Source organism: Anomaloglossus baeobatrachus, chromosome 6 (genome assembly GCF_048569485.1).
Source record: "Anomaloglossus baeobatrachus isolate aAnoBae1 chromosome 6, aAnoBae1.hap1, whole genome shotgun sequence".
NCBI classification, from domain to species: Eukaryota; Metazoa; Chordata; class Amphibia; order Anura; family Aromobatidae; genus Anomaloglossus; species Anomaloglossus baeobatrachus.
Window position 1 is genome coordinate 533318840 of NC_134358.1, and position 6443 is coordinate 533325282.

Genomic DNA, 6443 nt, shown 5'->3' on the forward strand with positions numbered 1-6443 from the left:
ATATAAATTGGGGAACAGAAACTTGTAGTTCCAGCAAAGGAAATAGATTTTTGATAACAATGAAAGATAATTACCTTTCACAAATGGTACAGGACCCCACAAGAGGGGGAGCACTACTAGACCTTGTACTAACCAATAGCCAGACCGCATATCAAATATACAAGTTGGGGGTTACTTGGGGAATAGTGATCACAAAATAATAAGTTTTCATGTATTCTTTAGTAAGATGTCTAGTAGAGGGGCTACAAGGACACTAAACTTCAGGAAAGCAAATTTTAAACGGTTGAGAGATGATCTTAGTGCAATAAACTGGGATGATGTACTAAGTAATAAAAGTACACAAAGCAAATGGGAGACTTTTATGAGCATCCTGAATAGGGCTTGTGCAGAAAATATACCCTATGGGAACAAACATGCTAGAAATAGGAGGAAACCCCTATGGCTAAATAGAGCTGTAAGGGAAGCAATAAAAGAAAAACAGAAAGCCTTAAAAGAATTAAAGAGGGTAGGTAGTGATGAGGCATTATATAATTATAGAAAATTAAATAAAATATGTAAAAAGCAAATTAAGTTAGCTAAGTTTGAGACAGAGAGACTCATTGCGAGAGAAAGTAAAAATAATCCTAAAATATTCTTTAACTACATAAACAGTAAAAAACTGAAAAGCGATAGTGTTGGCCCTCTTAAAAATAGTCTTGGTGAAATGGTGGAAGGGGATGAGGGTAAAGCCAACCTGCTGAATGACTTTTTTCTACGGTTTTTATACAAGAAAATGCCATGGCAGATGACATGACCAGTGATACCATAAATTCACCCTTGAATATTACCTGCTTAACCCAGCAGGAAGTACGCCGCCGCCTCGAAATCACTAAGGTTGACAAATCTCCGGGCCCGGATGGCATACACCCCAGAGTACTACAGGAATTGAGTTCTGTGATAGATAGACCATTATTTTTAATCTTCTCAGATTCCTTAATAACAGGGTCGGTACCGCAGGACTGGCGCATAGCAAATGTGGTGCCAATATTCAAAAAGGGGACAAAAACTGAGCCGGGAAATTATAGGCCGGTAAGTTTAACCTCTACGGTTGGTAAAATCCTTGAGGGTTTCTTGAGAGATGCTATACTGGAGTATCTCAAGAAAAATAACCTTATGACAGAGTATCAACATGGGTTTATGAGGGATCGATCCTGTCAAACTAATTTGATCAGCTTCTATGATGAGGTAAGTTCAAGCCTGGACCAGGGAAATGCAGTGGATGTTGTGTATATGGACTTTTCAAAAGCTTTTGATACGGTGCCACACAAAAGGTTGGTACATAAAATGAGAATAATGGGGATAGGGGAAAATATGTGTAACTGGGTTAAAAACTGGCTCAGTGATAGGAAACAAAGGGTGGTTATTAATGGTACGTACTCGGACTGGGTCTCAGTTCATAGTGGGGTACCACAGGGGTCAGTATTGGGCCCGCTTCTTTTCAACATATTTATAAATGACCTTGTTGGGGGCATGCGGAGTAGAATTTCAATATTTGCAGATGATACTAAACTATGCAGGGTAATCAATACAGAGGAGGATAATTTTATATTACAGGGAGATTTATGTAAATTGGAGGATTGGGCTGAGAAGTGGCAATTGAAGATTAATGTAGATAAATGTAAGGTCATGCACTTGGGTAGAGGAAATAACATTTATGATTATGTACTTAATTGTAGAACACTGGGTAAAACAGACACAGAAAAAGACTTGGGTGTATGGGTGGATGGTAAACTTCACTTTAGTGGACAGTGTCAGGCAACTGCTGCCAGGGCTAATAAAATAATGGGATGTATTAAAAGAGGTATAAGTGTTCATGAAAAAAATATAGTTCTACCTCTGTACAAGTCACTAGTGCGACCGCACTTAGAATACGGTGTACAATTCTGGTCACCGATATATAAGAAGGACATAGCTGAACTGGAGAGGGTGCAGAGAAGAGCGACCAAGAATATTAGAGGAATGGGTGGGCTGCAATACCAAGACAGGTTATTAAACTTGGGGTTATTTAGTTTGGAAAAACGAAGGCTTAGGGGGGATCTAATCACAATGTATAAATATATGAGGGGACAGTACAGAGACCTTTCCAAAGATATTTTTACACCTAGGTCTGCGACTGGAACACGGGGGCATCCGCTACGTCTTGAGGAAAGAAGGTTTAATCATAATCACAGACGAGGATTCTTTACTGTACGAGCAGTGAGACTGGAACTCTCTGCCGCATGATGTTGTAATGAGTGATTCACTACTAACATTTAAGCAGAGCCTGGATGCCTTTCTTGAAAAATTTAATATTACCAGTTATGTATATTAGATTTTATGACAGGGTATTGATCCAGGGAACTAGTCTGATTGCCGGATGTGGAGTCAGGAAGGAAATTTTTTCCCCACTGGAACTTGTTCGCCACATTGGGGTTTTTTTGCTTTCCTCTGGATCAACATGTTAGGCTACAGGTTGAACTAGATGGACTTAGAGTCTCCCTTCAACCTTAAAAACTATGATACTATGAACATATTCTATGCCCACAGAACAATAATATTAACAATTATAGAATTGCAGTTTGTCTTGTCTAAAGAGTTCTTATCGGCTTGTATATGGCTGATCGTCTGGGACCATGCAGTGTAAACAGGCCCTTAGTCAGACCAGTGACAGCAATAGGAGGGTCAGGATTGCTTCACTGCTATTAAATATCTGAGAGACCTGAGAAAAAGAAGGACCCTTTGGGTAACAGATACAGCTGCTGTGAGAGCTATTATGAGAGCAGACAATGGTAACATCAGGTAGCTGTTGTTTGCTGCAGAAACTGAAGGCAGAACTCTGGATAATAAGCATCCGAGTTTATAAAAGATGGTCTGCATGCAATTACCGCACAAAAGAGCTGTGTGTATTATCTTTTGCTGTATACTGCTCTCTGTATAACCAATGCATTTACTCATGTAATTGTCTATCTTTAAGCATTGTTTAGATGTCTCAGGATCAGTATAGATATCATCATGTATATATACAATGTTTTCTTAGATTAGTTTCCTGTATCTCATTTGTAGCAGAAATGCATGTGGCCACTTACTACCAATTTACTCAACTTGACAATAGGAAGGTTGAAGGCTAAGTGAATGGCAACGCGATGCTGAGGAGAGTTTCCATGGAGATTAAGTACATTGACCACAATGTAACACAAGACACAGGTAAACCAGTATTTGATGGGATTACACTTTGGGTGCTGGGAGGGTTTAGGTTGTATTCCTAAAAGGTTACGTTCAGTTATATTGAATATGTTGAGACTATCAGTTTGTGTTTGTGTTCTGCACAGGTCTTCCAGAATATTCAACCCCAACCCAGCTCTAAGTAACGTCAAATTCATCTCACTATAGAAATAGATGGTAACCCAGTAATAACCAACAGTCTATTTATTAACACAGTGCACTGACAGACTTTTCATTTTAAACAAAAAAACGGTCCAAAAATGATCCCTTTTAGGCATTTGTGACTAGGCAGACTGTTTTGAGCAAATCACTGACAATGTCACTCATAGAGGTAATATCATTCTTCTGTGACTAAAAGTCCCGTCACACATAGCGACGTTCCAACGATCACGACAACGATCTTACCTTATCAGGATTCTTGCTAAGTCGTTACATGATCGCTAGTGAGCTGTCAAACATGTAGTTTTAAGCAACGACGGAGCAACGATCCATATAACGACCTCGGTGGTCGTTGGGACTTGTCACACAGCAATGACTCAGACCTTGATAGAGGCATGGTGTTTACACCTACAGTCATGGCCAAAAGTTTTGAGAATGCTACAAATATTAATTTTTACAAAGTCTACTGCTTAAGTTTTTCTAATGGCAATTTGCATATACTCCAGAATGTCATAAAGAGTGATCAGCTTAACAACAATTACTTGCAAAGTCAATATTGGCTAAGAAAATGAACTTTAACCCCCAAAACACATTTCAACATCATTGCATTCCTGCCTTAAAAGGAGCAGCTAACACTGTTTTAGTGATTGTTCCATTAACACAGGTGTGGGTGTTGATGAGGACAGGGCTGGCGATCAGTCAGTCATGATTAAGTAAGAATGACACCACTGGACACTTTAAAAGGAGGCTGGTGCTTGGTATTATTGTTTCTCTTCAGTTAATCATGGTTATCTCTAAAGAAACACGTGCAGCCATCATTGCTCTGCACAAAAATGGCCTAACAGGGAAGAGTATCGCAGCTACAAAGATTGCACCTCAGTCAACAATCTATCGCATCATCAAGAACTTCAAGGAGAGTTCTTCCATTGTTGCCAAAAAGGCTCCAGGGTGCCCAAGAAGGACTAGCAAACGCCAGGACCGTATCTTAAAACTGTTTCAGCTGCGGGATCGGACTACCAGCAGTGCCGAGCTAGCTCAGCAATGGCAGCAGGCTGGTGTGAGTGCTTCTGCATGCACTGTGAGGCGGAGACAGCTTGAGCAAGGCCTGGTTTCAAGGAGGGCAGCAAAGAAGCCACTTCTCTCCAGGAAAAAAACATCAGGGACTGACTGATATTCTGCAAAAGGTACAGGGAGTGGACTGCTGAGGACTGGGGTAAAATCATTTTCTCAGATGAATCCCCTTTTTTGATTGTTTGGAACATCTGGAAAACAGCTTATTAGGAGAAGAAGAGGTGAGCGCTACCACCAGTCTTGTCTCATGCCAACTGTTAAGCATTCTGAAACAATTCATGTGTGGGGTTGCTTCTCAGCCAAGGGAATCGGCTCACTCACAGTCGTGCCTAAATACACAGCCATGAATAAAGAATGGTACCAGAATGTCCTCCAAGAGCAACTTCTCCCAACTGTCCAAGAGCAGTTTGGCGCCCAACAATGCCTTTTCCAGCATGATGGAGCACCTTGCCATAAAGCAAAGGTGATCACTAAATGGCTCATGGAACAAAACATAGAGATTTTGGATCCATGGCCTGGAAACTCCCCAGATCTTAATCCCATTGATAACTTGTGGGCAATCATCAAGAGACGGGTGGACAAACAAAAACCAACAAATTCTGGCAAAATGCAAGCATTGCTTATGCAAGAATGGACAGCTATCAGTCAGGATTTGGTCCAGAAGTTGATTGAGAGCATGCCAGGGAGAATTGCAGAGGTCCTGAAGAAGAAGGGTCAACACTGCAAATATTGACTTGCTGCATTAACTCATTCTAACTGTCAATATAACCTTTTGGTACTCATAATATGATTGCAATTATATTTCTGTATGTGATGTAAACATCAGACAAACACAATTAAAAACCAGAGGGCAACAGATCATGTGAAAATATAATTTTGGTGTCATTCTCAAAACTTTTGGCCATGACTGTAAGTACCTTTTTGAAACTTTGTATGTACATGACATTATTAAATTGAAAATAGTTACTACGGTTTTCTCTGATTACTGTTACAGATTTCAAAATGTATCCCTTCCAGTGAAGATAAGTATACTCCTTTACTAGTTTCACCCCACTCAATTTTCATACCGTTTAATGACATTTCATATTCTGTAGTACTAGTCCGCCCCTCACATTAGTTTCTAGGGCATGTGTATCCATGTGACTGCTGCTCATGATATCTGGGTTTTGCTTTAACATTATTTTCCTGTTCCCACAGGATCGTTGTGAAGCTGTGTCAACACCAACATGTGTCAGAGACGACGACATCGCCGGGACTTCTGAGGAGACTGCTGAAGAACCTTTACATCGGCGGTTCTCCTCATACAGAAAAAGGAAGTCCACCACCTCGTCTTCACCAGATCTCTTGGCTTTGGCCAAACAGATAATGGATCAGCAGAAGAAACCTGCCATTTGTGGATTTGCCCAGCTTACGGTTGAAAGACTCCGTAAGCTGGATGAAAACCAAAGGGTGCATGCGGAAAGGGTCATGCTGGAGGTGCTGAATAAGGCGGCAGCGGGGAAACTGACCGACCCGTCTGCTGTCTTCTATCAGGATCCAAGTCTCCAATATTCGTGGGAACAAGCACACAGCACGCCAAGGATGAGGATGGAGCCTCCGCAACACCTCCAGCTTGCCCCCCCCCGCAGTATCCCATAGTACCGCAATCTGCACCATTCTTTAGTCCGCCAAGGCATCAATATGGCGACTCTGCTTCTTACTATCAAAATTTGTAGTTTTTTTGTTGGTTTATTTTGTTTTATTATTTATAATGTCGTAGGGTTTATTTTATTGTTTACGTTATTTGATTTGATTATAATAAAATGTTCTTTTGCTTCAAACTTGTGTCCTGCTTTAATGAATTCTGCATACCGTTATTAGCGGGGTAATGGGCTGGGTGGAGGTCAGGGCCGCCATCAGGACAGTACTCCACAGATGCACAGATATAATGTGTGTGTGGGTTTGTTTTTTTTTCTGTTGAAGGTTTTTTTGTT

The 6443-nt window shown here is 40.8% G+C and overlaps 1 long non-coding RNA gene across 3 annotated transcripts in view; it reads left to right on the forward strand.

Annotated features, from left to right (window-relative positions):
* The window catches only part of LOC142244561 (uncharacterized), a 290422-nt gene extending 284197 nt beyond the window's left edge, over positions 1–6225 (forward strand). The window contains exons 6-7 of one of the 3 annotated variants that reach the window (XR_012724591.1): positions 3085–3222; positions 5668–6225. This is a non-coding gene — a long non-coding RNA (uncharacterized LOC142244561). Of the gene's footprint in view, positions 1–3084; positions 3223–3347; positions 3412–5464; positions 5632–5667 lie in introns of those variants that run through there. The other 2 variants (XR_012724589.1, XR_012724590.1) reach the window with 2 other exon arrangements.
* The last annotated feature ends 218 nt before the right edge of the window (positions 6226–6443 follow it).